At 45.9% G+C, this 15,266-nt stretch overlaps 1 protein-coding gene across 2 annotated transcripts in view; it reads left to right on the forward strand.

The window, feature by feature from the left end:
* The window catches only part of FBXW11 (F-box and WD repeat domain containing 11), a 544,060-nt gene that overhangs the window by 399,935 nt on the left and 128,859 nt on the right, over positions 1-15,266 (forward strand). The gene's annotated exons all lie outside the window — the stretch shown is intronic.

A 15,266-nucleotide genomic window follows, 5' to 3' on the forward strand; every position in this document is an offset into this window, starting at 1 on the left:
GATGATCAGAGGAGTCTCATATGTCCATTTGAAAACTATGGATATCAATGAAAGGAAATATTATTGTTATATAGCTGATTCTGTATTTAAAAATGTATACAAATAAGACCCTTAATGTATGGGATGTAATTACGAATGGATAAACGTATTCCTATGAACCCAACTAATGAAAGCAGAAAACATGATGCTAATATAATGCTGAGGAGCTCAGCGAACTCAGGTTACGTGGGGTCATAAGGATTTTTTCAACTTACTAAATAAGCTGTGTCATTGTTTTCAGCTGATTTGGTATTGAGACACTGTATGTACCAATAGGTACTGAGGCGAAATTTGAACCAAAAAAGGGGGGTACCGAGTGTAAATTGCACTTCACGGGACAAAGTTGTTGTCTGAAACACCATGACGTGTCTCATGTAAATAAATGTTCAGGTAAACAAAACTGTGCCAACACTAAATAGGAGTCAAGATAGAAACCACATGAAGGTGTTCCTATGTTATATTCATAAAATCCTCGACCCAAATGTAGCTATGTGCCACCTCAAACAATGGCGTTTTCCCAGGGGATGTCCGCATTGAGACCCTTCTTGAAAGTCCCAAGAGAAAATATCCAGAAGACTTCTCTTTTCTTTCTTATTTTCCCTCCGCCTCTATTTTCTGGAAGTCTAATTTTTTCAAGGATGCGCCATTTAAAATCATCTGGCGTATGTTGTTTCTCTTGGAAATGCTTCACTAGGGGTGCCATAGTTTTATTGGTGCGTATAGCAGAGCGATGTTCCATTTATTTACATGAGACACGTCATTGTGTTTCAGACAACAACTTTGTCCCGTGAAGTGCAATTTACACTCGGTACCCCCCTTTTTTGGTTCAAATATCGCCTCAGTACCTATTGGTACATACAGTGTCTCAATACCAAATCAGCTGAAAACAATGACACAGCTTATTTAGTAAGTTGAAAAAATCCTTATGACCCCACGTAACCTGAGTTGGCTGAGCTCCTCAGCATTATATTAGCATCATGTTTTCTGCTTTCATTAGTTGGGTTCATAGGAATACGTTTATCCATTCGTAATTACATCCCATACATTAAGGGTCTTATTTGTATACATTTTTAAATACAGAATCAGCTATATAACAATAATATTTCCTTTCATTGATATCCATAGTTTTCAAATGGACATATGAGACTCCTCTGATCATCATGTTTATTACGAACCTTTTTTTGACTCCGATGATAGATTAGGAATAGAGTCGCTGCAAAGCATGATTCCAATATGAGAAATTAAATATAAGGATAATAACAACCTTGTTTTCATTTCTCAGCTAAACACAATCGGTTATGTGTTGGCTTACATCTTCATCCATGTCTATTGTGTAAATCGCCAATAATTTCTCACATAGATCAACATATCTTCATTGCGTTTTATATCATCTCTGCGCTTAGCTACCATATTCTACATTGGAAGAGTATTTCCTTCACCTCGGTATAAACCATCAGGTGAGATCAGTCTTTTCTTTACCTTCACTGCCGTTCACCAGGTGAACCCAGTCCCGCCCATTATTTAGAATATTCAAATGGGTCGGCTGAGACCTGACCGTTGATTTTACATTCGGCAGACGGCACATTACATCGGACCGAATACGTGAGCTCTATCCTGCCTCACATATCCTGCCTATTAGGTGAGAAATAATGATTTGTCTCCTGTAGACATTTAATTATATCTTAAACGTGTACCGACAATAGTTGAATTAGCAATTCAGAGACAACTATGTCCGTTTTCAGTTTCTCTCGTGCACACGTTCTGCCTACGTTAACGGCGTTTATATTTTCTATATATATTTTTTCTTCAGATGCAAAAGTTTACTTTGAAATAGCGCGATCTTCATGCGACCCTTTACCAGTTTTGGTTTGTTCGTCGAACTACATCGAGGTAAATATTGTGTCCTCTCTACGAACTGAGGCCCCTTTTAGAACATTTTCAGTGTTCTGGGTAAACATATAAACATCTTTAACATGAACTTGTCGTGTCTTTCAGCTATCTGCCTCATGATACTTTTTACTTTACGAGTTTCACGTATTTAACACAGAAAAAGTGTCGTCTTGAAGACAGCAGACCTTAATTATTCAGGTAATTGGCCGTCTGTTTTTTGCAGTCATAATCCATCTTTATATTGCAATGAGGTGTACGACATATGTTGATATGCTGTCTATCAGCCCTCGAACCAATACAATCTTGGATATATTTTCATTGTGCCTCCATCGTTCGTAATAACGCTCCGTATGTTTTAATGAATTTACATCTAAGCTGTGGATATCACAACCCTTCCTTTTTCAGCTTTTATAAATATCATGGTGATCGACAAAAGGTTTAGTGAACATGTTGTTCTTTCTTGTTTAGAGCCTGCGTGGGCCTTCTTTATATAGCAGCGCATAACGCACCAACAGCGAGCAATTACTCACCGCTGTGACACTGTTTATCCATATCAGCTTGCCATCCCTGCACGTCCTCTTTTTTCAGGTATTTTATTAGTCTCGTGATTTTGGCACTTTATTTATTTTTCCTCATTGGTATAAGATGTCCTGTATAAATATGTTTGCCCTTATCTCTCCAGATAAGTGTGCCAGCCAGGAATCAGATGCATGACTTATCATTTATCACTTGTCGTGTGGCGTTATAAGAACATTCCATTCACTGCGTGGAACAATTTTATGTTGAGGTAGGCTCATTATATATATTTTTTTCTGATAGGCCAAACGTCCCGCATGTCTCTCGCTGTTTCGATAAAAAGCAGATATGTTACTATGCCCCCCTTTTTTTATCTATCTTTACAGAGTTGCTGTAAAATTTTCCCATTACAAGTCGATCCAGTGCATCTGATAATCACTGATACCTCCCGAAAGATCACCATTACCATTCGACAGGTATCCCCTACGGTTATTACACCTTTCTATAAAGCCATATAGACTTAGTAAATTACAGGCTGAGTAAAGTACCTTATTCAAGTCTATATCTTATGTAAATTAAACTTAATATTATGTGTTTTTTCCACATGCCCTCTGCAATTTTATGACAGTTTGTGTTCATTTGACATATCTATACACCTAATATAATAACATCAGTGTATAATTATGACATGATCATTTTTATTTATATATCCAGGTGCATCAATTATCTGTTCCTTGCACTAAGACAACGACTGTGTCCTTATTCCATCCTTCTTTTGTAAGTGGCCATCACTATATCTATGGATGATTTAAAAAGAAATGTAACTTTGTCAACAACAGGTTTTAGGATCTAATTCTGTACTAGATTTTGATTATGTTTGAGTACTGCACAATCATCGTTCATGGTATATGTCTATTAGATGACATGTAAGAAACAAAGTGACAGTTTTGACCTTAATAGCACTAGGCAATTTACTTAACAATGTATTTCTTTTGAACGTATGATTAAGAAATTAAAGTGTATACTGTTTGACCTATTAATTTTTGTAAATATTTTTTTAGAATTGCACTTTATACATGTTTATATGTAATTTCAGGTGGCTCCTGAAGAAGGCGCTCCCGCCGAAACGCGCGTCGAGTAATTTATTGTCACCTCACTGTGGACACCTTTCTGTAACTTTGGTGTCTTCTTTTATTAATCATGTTCTGTTAATATATGTGTTGATTGTATGTAATTCTAGATTGATTTGTCATATAGTCTGATTATTTTCAGTTATCTATATGATTTTTATCATTGTGTTTTATTAAAATATGTATATTTTAAATAGATAATTTCTTAGTTTTTCTGATTGTCCTTTTGCAATTTTGGTCGGGTCACTTGTTCACTTATTGATAAGACTGCCTAGGAATTTCCTCACATACTGTGTTCACCCTGCCCTAGGAGTCTGCTTAGTAACTACCCAGGGGGTCCTTGTTTTTCTCACATTGACAACAGCCGTGTGAACATTTTCCCGGATTACACTTACGAGACGCAGAGACGTCGGTCCTCTTTCCTAGCGGTCAAACGAGAACTACGTGCTGAGGGCATCCAATACTCCCTACTCTTTCCAGCACGACTCCGCATCATCATAGACGATTCCACCAAGTTCTTTGACACCCCGGACGAAGCGTGTAGTTGGCTTGAATTATACAGGGCTGGCAAGGACGGTTTTGGAACCTCTTCCCAATCCACAATGGAGGACATTCTACAGCGGAAACCTAAGAGGTTCAGACATCGCAGGGGCAGAACTACTCGTCCCTCTACGGTAGAGACAGCGGCGGCGTGGCGCGTTGGAAATGGTCTCTTCCATATCTGGCCCTCGGGGAGACCACGAGCCTGCACAATCGGAACCTGGAGAAAGTGGGGGCCGCTCGGACACGGAGGGCTCTGAATCTGATAGCGTGAAGCTCCCGGTGGTCACCCCAGAGACAGCAGCAGACCTGCTTGACGAACAATGAAACTTTCGGGTGAGACAGTTCTGGTTGAGGGGGCTGGGGAGGTGGGCAACTGCATGAATGGGGGAGGTGGGACTCGTCCGGGGAACTGTTAATTCACTGACGATGTGGAGGGTTGCGGGGATTCCCTACATAGACCCTGATGGTTTAGGGCTCGATCGCAAGGTAGCTTGCAGTGGGGAGACCCCACATTGTCGCTCTGCCCCCCACATTGCCCTTAAGGCACACCTGCGGTGACTACCGTCAGGTTAGTAAGAGGGGGATTTTTTGGGGGTACAGTTTGGATGGGAACTAGATGGTACTATTTGGAACCTGTTCTGGGGGGGTGGCTGAGGGATTCATGTTTGAAAGTTGATTTATTGTTGTTGAAGGGGGAACTCGTCATCTTTATGGATTTGGCTGGGTGCTTGCCCATGCCTGTAGTGTGTTTAGAGAGACAGGAGAACACGACATGGGATAATGGCTGATCTCTCAACTCTGAAATGCATCACCTGGAATGTGAGGGGTCTGCACACCATGTCCAGACGACATAAGGTCCACGCTTATCTAGTGCGCAGAGGTATACAGATTGCGCTGCTGCAGGAGACACATCTCACCAAATCAGAGGGGCTGGCGCTACAGCGTAGGTGGCGAGGCCAGGTGTACAACACCACGTACTCAGCTTATGCAAGAGGCGCGCTGATATGGATAAAAGCGGGGGTACCCCTACAGGTAAATAGTCACACTGTAGATCCAGAGGGGAGATACGTAGCAATCGCAGGGAAACTAGGGGGAAGAGATGTGAACATTTGCTGCATTTATGCGCCTAACACGGACCAGCTCGCCTTTCTGACTGAGTTGTCGGGCTCATTGGCCCGCTACCTTTCGGGACCCATCCTATTGGGGGGCGACTTTAATTTGGTGCTCAACGTTCACCTAGACAGATCCCATCCTCCCCTTCCAGACTCCCCGACGCATCGGGTGGCCAGGGGCAGGATAGACTGGCAGACTAAGTGGGGACTGACGGATATCTGGCGGGCGCAACACCCACATGCCCGGGACTACTCCCATTTCTCCGGCATGCACGAGTTGCATGTGAGACTGGATGGCCTGCTGGGGTCGAGAGAGGTGGCTTCTTCGGCTGTGCAGTCTGAGTACCTGACGAGAACTATCTCCGACCACAATCCGTTATTGATTGATCTCCAGTGGCTACGGGACACCCCCTGTGTGCCAACCTGGAAGTTGCGTCCGGAGCTATTGGAAGACCAGGTGTTCCGTAGTGACCTGGCGGACAAGATCGCGGGATACTTTGAGACAAACGAGGGCACGACTGCTGAGAGAGCCACGGAATGGGACGCCTTTAAGGTGGTGATTAGGGGCTATTGTATAACGCAGAAAGTTGGAGTGCGCCGCATACTCCTAGAAGACCTGGCTAGAGCTGATCGTGTCCTCCGGGAATTGGAAGTTGCCCACCCTGGCCGCCCGGAGCTCCAACAACAGACCCTAGCGGCAAAAGAGGCGGTGGCCATAGAGGTTGAGCGACTACGAAGTTATGACTATAAAACTTACCTGACTAGATCATTGGCTGAGGGCGACAAATCGAGTACGCTACTGGCTTGGCTTGCCAACCCAACGAGACGCACCACGCCCATTGTCGCCATGCGGACTGCGGAGGACAGAGGTCTATACTCAACCCGAGATCCTTAACTGCTTCCGGAGTTGTTATGAGCAGCTCTATCGTAGTCGCTTACCGCCGGATACTACTCCGACGGATACCTTCCTGCGCGATCTGCCGATTCCCACTCTGGAACCAGAACAGGCGAAGGCCCTGGGACGAGACGTGGAGTTAGGAGAGATCAGAAGCGCCATAAAAAAAAATGGCGCGAAATAAAACGCCGGGCCTTGATGGACTCCCAGTGGAGTTTTATTCTGTATACATAGAACTCCTGGCCCCCAAACTCCTGCAGGTTTATAGGGAAGCGAAGACACTGGGACGACTACCGGGCTCGATGCGAGAGGCCCTGGTGATCCCCCTCCTTAAACCCGACCGCGAGGGTGTGGAGCCGGCGTCTTATAGACCGCTCTCAATGCTCACGGTCGACTATAAGATCTTGAGCAGCATATTAGCCGCACGACTGTTGGAACACATGAGCTCTCTAGTACATACAGACCAGGCGGGCTTCATCCCCAGGCGTAACACTACGATGAACATCCGACGCTTGTTCCGACTGTTAGAGGGGATCACACCTATGCTCCCGATCCCATGATTCTTTCGATAGACCTAGAGAAAGCCTTTGACAGCCTGGAATGGGCTTATCTCCACAGGGTCCTAGAGCAGTTTGGCCTGGGTGAGGGATTCCTGAGCTGGACCACGGTATTGTATGCCTCGGCGGTGGCTAGGGTGAAATCGGGCCTGCTGATTTCTCAACGTTACCCAGTAGAACGAGGCAAGGCTGCTCGTTATCCCCATAGCTATTCGCCCTGGCAGTGGAACCGCTGGCTATATCGATCCGCACCGGGCCCACTACAGGGGCTTACAATCTCCGTCGGGCCGCCAGTACATTTCCCTATACGCTGACGACCTGCTGCTTTTCCTTGAAGACGCTAGGACGGCCCTGGCCGGAGCTGATTCAGTCCTCCACGGCTTTTGGTACGATGTCGGGGCTCAGGGTAAATTGGGCTAAGACCTGCCTGCTTCCGGTCCACAACGATAGTCCCGAACCGGACATTCACAGAGAGATCCGATGGGAGCCGGTTTGCTTTAAGTACCTGGGGGTGCATGTTTACCATCGCCCTGCTGACACACTCGGGGGTAACATCTCTAGAGGCATCCGAGCGCTTAAGGGTAGCATGGCCTTTTGGTCCACCCTGCCTCTATCAGTGGTGGGACGAATAGCGCTACTGAAGATGGTGGCACTACCCTGCCTACTATATTACTTCAGGACAATTCCGATCTGGATCCCTAGATCTAGCTTTCAGGGCCCGGATTCCATGATAGTGGCGTTCCTGTGGGGCTCGGGCCGCCGAAGAGTGGCGCTCAGGACCTTGCAGAGACCTAAGGCGGAGGGGGGGTTGGCGGCGCCCGACTTTGAGACGTACTATTTAGCTGCTCAGCTACAGACCTATACCCAGGAGGGGGCGCGTGAGTTTCGGGGTCCGGAAGAGACACGGGGCACTGGCATACCCAGACATGTCTTATCATACATTGCGCTGCAACAGAGGCTCGATTTGAGGGACCCTCACCCAGGAGGAACGCACCAAACGCTCGTGTTGGAACAGAATGCATCGCAAACTGGGAAGACCGCGACCTTATGCCCCGGAGATCCCGCTGGGAGTGCTCACTGCATTGCCCCATGGTGGCGACTGGTCACGACTGGGTGAATGGGAGGAGCTGGGTATACAGACCCTAGGTGACCTCTACGAAAACGGGACGTTGCTACCCTTCCAGGAGCTTCTGGACCGATACGGCGTCCCTAGAGGCGATTTTTTGCTCCATGCGGCGGTCACGAGCGCTCCAGGCACATTGGAAAACTGGTCATGAGGAACCACAGCTGTCGGCGGCGTGCCAGTACGTCATGATGTCTGCGGGAACAGTTAAAGCAGTAACATTCTTATATTCCAGGATGATAGATGACAGACTGACCCCCCCCTGGCGGTTCTTAAGACCCGATGGGAAATGGACATAGGGAGGGAAATCCCGGAGGCCACGTGGACCCAGCTGTTACGGCGGGCCTGGAAGGGCACGCGTAGTGCCCGATTCCAACTGGTCCACTTCTATATATTACATCGCGCCTATTTGACACCGGAGAAACTACAGAAATATTTCGACCTGGAGACGGCGGCCTGCCCTAGATGCAGGACGGACGGAGCGGACCTTTTTCACATGCTATGGTCCTGTTCTATGCTGACTTCCTACTGGTTGTTTGTGGGAGACACGCTGTCCGAAGTGACTGGTAGATCGTTGCGGATGGATGCAGCTGTAGGGATCCTACACTGGTTTCCACATACCCCTAAAAATAAGATTACTAATAAATTTATTGATTTAGGGTTGCTTCAAGCCAAACGAGAAATCACCAGACACTGGAAGGCGCGAGTTGGTCCTACAGGTGATAAATGGCGTAATGAACTTCTCAAGTGGGCGGGGAGTGAAAGCACGTTGAGATACCAACAGGCGAGGCGACGGCGAGATGAGAGAGCTCTAGAGGCGGCGCAGGCATGGGAGACGTTGGTGCAGGCCCTGCGCGACCATAACACACATACTGACTCTGATAGTACAAATGGGGAGCAGCCTAGATCCCGATAGCAGGCTATTGATGGGTTAGGCCCACAAAGAAGACCTAAGTCTCTTATCACATACTGATCGACCGTACGATATTCTGCCGATGACGAGGAGGGAGGGGGAAAGAGGAAAGGGAGCGCTACTCGCTTCCTCAAGCATTAGAGTGTTGTACCGTCGAGACTGACTATTTACTCCTCTGGGGGGATAGGACTGTTTGGAGAAGGGGGAGGGGGTATTTTCTTTGGGTTGTTTAGAAAAGCAGATGAGTTTTATTCTTTTCACCTGCTATGCCTTACCAGAACAGAGGGATGGTAACTGTAAACTAATGGCACACGCCGCCCGACCCCCGGGTTGTGGGCTGAATGGCTGTGTATAGAGCTTGTACCATTAACGCCCTCGTGGTTTTCATTATCTATCAGGTGCCAATAATGTGACACTATTTGTTTCCTGCAATAAAAACATATTTGACAAAAAAATATCCAAATCAACCCATTAGATGCTTCCATACAAAACATTATATGTTACCTGCTGCATCTACAAAGATGCAACTTAGCATACTCTTCGATACGGCTACACCTCGCTGCTATAATAGCATACCTTCAAAACAGGCAACACCTTTCACTGTTTAGAGTGCCAGCAATCAAAGCCTTCATGGAGGGTCTTAAAAGGGTGAACCCTTCCAAGACACCCCCCTTCCCCAGTCTGGAATCTAAATATAGTACTTACCAGACTTATGGGACCTCCCTTCGAACCTCTACACTCATGAGAACTGCAATTCTTAACGTGGAAGGTAGCATTCTTGATTGCAATTACCTCACTCAGACGAGTAAGTGAATTACAAGCACTAACAATTCAAGAACCTTTAATGCAAGTACATGCCAACATGGTGGTTCTTAGAACAAACCCTAAGTTCATGCCAAAGGTCGTATCCAATTTCCATATTAATCAATCAATAGAACTGCCAGTATTCTTTCAAAATCCACAGTCAGTAGCTGAGAGAGCCCTACACACACTAGATGTAAAAAGAGCTCTGCTTTATTATGTGGGCAGAACTAAATCATTTAGAAAGACAAAGCAATTATGTGTTGCTTTTGCACCAAAACACAAAGGAAATCCAATATCAAAGTCAGGAATAGCCAGATGGATAGTTAAATGCATTCAGATATGCTATCAAAAGGCAAAACGCACTTTAACCGTCCCCCCAAGAGCACACTCTACAAGGAAAATGGGGGCATCCATGGCTTTCCTAGGGAATATTCCTCTTGAAGACATTTGTAAGGCAGCCACATGGACCACCATACCCACTTTCACAAAACACTACTGTGTAGACGTGCAAGCAAAACAGCAAGCTGCTGTAGGCCAGGCTGTCCTCAAAACTCTTTTTCAAACTGCTGCAGCTGGCACAGGTAACCACCGCTAGAGGAGATACTGCTATACAGTCTATGCACAGATATGAATTCAGCAGCCCACATGCCTCGAACAGAATATGCTACTTACCAGTATGCATGTGTTCTTGGCATGTAGGGCTGCTGACATTCATATCGCCCGCCCTCCTCCCCGGTGCCTGTCGCAGCTGCAGCATTGTCTTTGGCATGGCCATCTCTTACTTTACTATCTCCATCTCTGCCATAATGGCGAAAAACATTCTGAGGATGGAGAAGATGCCCATGCGCACTGTAGTCCAGGGGAGGAGTCACCTATCTCGTGATACTTCGAAAACTCTTCCAAGACAACAAAGTACAATCACCCGGACCCAACACTAGGTGGCGATCTATGCACAGATATGAATGTCAGCATCCCTACATGCCAAGAACAGATGCATACTGGTAAGTAGCATATTCCTTAATTTGACCTAATACATCGTCTATCGACTTACCCGCCACCGCCCCATCGCACTTACCCGGGTCGGCCGCCACTGTATTTACATGCATTCCAATGCTGCCATTTCACTGTGCAGCTGGACCAAGAGTCATTTGACCCCACAAAGTCTGTCAGACAACATTGCTTTGAAGTAAAATAGGCAACATCATTCAGTTTTTATTAGTTCAAATTTTTTAAACCTAAGCCTGACGTGTCCTAAACCCCCACTCAGGTCAGAAGTCTTAAAAAAACAAGTAGGGGACTAATAAGCATAAGCAAGACATCTACAAAAAAATTCAGCTTGGGGGGGCTCAACCCTAAAATGTTTGAAGACCTCTGCAATAGAGCAACCTGTGATAAAATGGAAGAGATCATGCAACGTCGCCCTGAAGAACATAAAAGCTGGGAGAAGATCTATTCAATGAGTACAAATTAATTTCAAATGCTACTATCAAATGTGCCTTAGATGGATTATACCCTGCTGCTTGGGGCATAAATATCTGCGTTCTGCACGGAAGACTTGCGTGGCTACGGATTTCCAGGTTTAAACCTGAGCTAGAGCACCATATTCTAAATGTCTCTTTCAATGGGGAAAAACTTTTCGGACCAGCTTTAGACACTCTGCTCGAAAAAATAAAAAAAGAACACAGGCACTGCCAAGTCAATGGGTGCCTTACAGACCATAATGCAAAAACAGCCCTTTTGAAGGAACTAAGGTCGAAGAGCAGCAAAAGCTTCTTCCACAGACAATACCTCCTATCAGCGCCAACCTACCAAACCACCAGCAAGGACGTGGCTACTATCCTTGAGGATACGAAAATTTAGAAGGCCGAGGGCCCAGCCCCCCCATCAAGGGCACCAACAAGCAAAATTACTTGACCACTCCTCCGGCCCCCTGCCCAACTGCCCTGACCTCAAAACACCAGTCGGGGGAAGGCTGCAACAATTCTGTCAATTGTGACATAAAATTACATCAGACATGGGGTATTAGAAATTGTCAGAAAAAGATTGTTTAGAACTACTTCAACAACTTCCAAATATTACATCAAAACAGCAGATCTTAAATCCATTACATCTACACCTGCTCAAAGAATAAGTGAAGGCATTACGACAAAAAAGGGCCCCCGAAATAGTCTCACTGAAACATCAAAACAAAGGAGTCGCCTCCCTTTATTTTCTCATACCAAGGAAGGTGCCCTTACTGTTTTGTCATGTCTCAGAAGATCACCTGTTTTCTTATCAGGTTCTGGGGCTTTCCCAGGGGTACCCACTTCTATTGCTGCCACTGTATCTTCTAGACTAAAGTAAAGGAGTAAAGGGCAATATTTGATTCAGTCCAGTCAGTTCCCAAGGGTCTTATTCCTTTAATGGAATTGCCAATTACGGATTATAATATTGAAAAATGTCTGCTTCAGCTGCCTGGATCCAAATGAAGAACCAGGCTAGAATTTCCGGTTTTATAGCCCTGAGCTAGTATTTTCCAGAAGCCAGCGTGGTCCTTGTTTATAGCTGCTTCAATCAGATCATTCCAGATGCGTTCATCGCATAATTTCTATTTCAAAGAATAATGTTCGAGGCATGTGGGCTGCTGAATTCATATCTGCATAGATCGCCGCCTAGTGTTGGGTCCGGATGATTGCACGTTGTTGTCCTGGAAGAGTCTTCGAAGTATCACGAGATAGGTGGCTCCTCCCTCAGACTACAGTGCACATGGGCATCCTCTCCATCCTCAGATTGTTTTTTTCCGCCATTGGGTTCGGATGTATCTTCCGTTACTCGAATTTTGGAATCAAAACTACTCTTACTAGAGGCCAAAAGGCCTCCGCTATCGTCGGTATTGTCTCGTATCGGTGCCGAAAACTTCTTTACAAACTTTATACTACTTGGGACTTCGAATCGGGCCGCGGGCCTTCTCGACGCCACGCGACCACTCGTCGATGGAACGGAGCCCATTCAAGAGATGCCCTCAATGTAACTCCAAATACCCACATATCGATAAACACCCTGTATGTAACAAGTGTTTATCTCCAGAACATGATGAATCCGACTGCCTAGCATGTGCCCAGTTTCGTTCAAAAAAGACACTTCGAACTCGACGGGCAGCTAGACTCACCATGCAGAGACACGCGCCAGAGAATATCTTCGGCGATGAAGACTATCTTCTCGAGGCAGAAGAACATGACGAACAGTCGGATCAAGGATCGGAGCATGACTCCGACTACTACATCGACGAGGAAGAAGACATCGTCGAGGTAGGGGACGACGAGCAAGGGATTGGAGCCGTAGAGGACTACTCCAGTGACGAAACGGGCCCAACCGTAACTACGACGGCCTATACGTTCACCTCCAAGGTTCAACAGGCTCCGGTCGAGGCATCGCCACAAGGCCTTAACCAAGATCTCGAAGGACATTCTACAGCCCGGCTAAGAATATTACTAAAGAGCCGTCGAATCAACAACCTCCAAGATTGGTGATGTCGAAACCAAAGGTGGTAGAACAGAAAACGAAACCGAAACTGATCGACTACACGGTCTTCGGACCGCATTACGTCGATCCATTGGAGTCGAGACCGAAGAAGCTTGTAGACAACACTGTCTTCGGGCCGAACTATGTTGAACCATCGGCGTCGAACACAAAAGTCGTCGAGCCGAAAAGCAGCGCCCCGGTACCTGCGCCAAAACAAAAGGGCGTCGAACCGAAAACATCGGCGCCGAGTGCTGAAAAAACAAACAAGGGACTCAATCCAAAGAAGGTTGTCAAACCCAAACAAAAGGCCGACAAACCAATTGCTATCCAAAAGAAAGGCATCGAGCCGAAGAAACTCGAACCGAAAAAGAGAATCGAACCTACATCAAAGGGCGTCGATCCAGGACCATCGGTTCCAAAATCAGTACAAGTACAAAAAGTAGTACTCGAGCCAAAAAAGACTGTCGACAGAACTTCGGCACCAAAGAAACCGGCACTACAAAAACAAACCGTAGTAACACAAAAGACAATCGGACCGATTAAATTTGGCCTCCCACCTACCTCAAAGTCAAAGGCGGTCGACCCAAAAGCTGGCGTCGAACCAAAGCTAATAAAACAAAAGACTTTGGCAAAACCACAGAAGACTGCTGAACAGGAAGTCTTACATCCAGACCCTGAATCAGTTGAACAATCAAAACTCTATATTGATCCTAGCTCTGGCAAACTCACTCTCTACAAGAGGAAGATTAGGCCAGAAACTGAAAGGAACACCTACATTATTCCACTTAAAAAGAAAAGGGACTGTTCTACCTCCCCTATTCTTTTTGAGTCTATTCAGCCACATAGGCCACACACATATTCATATACACCCACACACTCCGATGAAGTGGATGAGGAATATGATCAAGAATACAACTATCCAGTGGATGCTAACCCAGACAGTCACGCACAGCCATGGGTTGACCCAACACAACCAGGTGATTCGCAACCCATCCCTGATACACCTGCATACCCTGCTAGGCCTTCTCCTACAGAAGACACAGCTGCTTTTAATTCATTAATAGAAAGAGCAGCAAGCCATCACAATGTGGACATGCATGCAGATCCTGTAGAGGAAGATTTCCTCTTTGACACTTTTGCAACATCAGAAAGGACAGTTAAAACACTGCTCATGTTAAAAGGGGTACTTAAACATGCAGGGGACATATTTAAAGATACCACTAGGGCCAGGGTCATTAACCCAAGGATAGAAAGGAAATACAGGCCTGCGCCAGTAGACCCTACATACATTAAGGGACAACTGCCTCTAGATTCTTTGGTGGTGGCAAATGCACATAAACGTGCAAACTCTCAAACAACTGGGGAATCTGCACCCCCGACAAAGAATCAAAGATTTTTGAGGCATCCGAGAAATGGCTAATATCAAACACGCAAGCCCTGTTAGCCAGGTATGACAGGGCACACTATGATACCTTAAACGCTTTTACAGCATATTCCTGACACTTACAAAGAACAAGCTGAACAACTAATACAAGAGGGAAAGCTAATCACAAACGCTTCCATTAAATGTGCCTTAGATGTGGCGGATACAGCTGCCAGATCTATTAACACTAGTGTTATGATCAGGAGACACGCGTGGCTACGCATTTCTGGTTTTAAGAACGAAGTTCAGTCCACTTTGTTAAACCAGCCCGTTAATCCTGACTTCTTGTTTGGTCCAGATGTAGATACAATACTGGACAAAATGAAAAAAGACACTGAGACGGCTAAGTCAATGGGAGCCCTACAGTCACAACAACATAGAGGCTCCTTTCGTCGCTCAGGCTACAGAGGGGCTGCAAGAGGCAACTCATCACAGCAGACCACAAACTATAAAGGAAACACACAAACCACCTACAATAAAAACAATAGAGGTGGATATCTCAACAATAATAACAAAGGCAGAGGACGAGGGAACAACACCACCAGATCCTCTGCAAATACAAAACAGTGACTCCTTGGCGCTTCCCCCAGACCACATAACACCGGTCGGGGGACGTTTACAACAATTCCTACCAGTCTGGAAAAACATCACTACAGACAAGTGGGTAAGGCAAATTATCCAACATGGCTATTGCCTAGAGCTAACCTCCACACCACCCAACATACCTCCAAAACACCGGCCTATGTCCGCAGAACACCTCAACTTATTGCAACAAGAAGTTATCAGCATGCTGCAAAAAGGGGCCATAGAACTAGTACCA

This window comes from Lissotriton helveticus, chromosome 7 (assembly GCF_964261635.1).
Source record: "Lissotriton helveticus chromosome 7, aLisHel1.1, whole genome shotgun sequence".
NCBI lineage: Eukaryota > Metazoa > Chordata > Amphibia > Caudata > Salamandridae > Lissotriton > Lissotriton helveticus.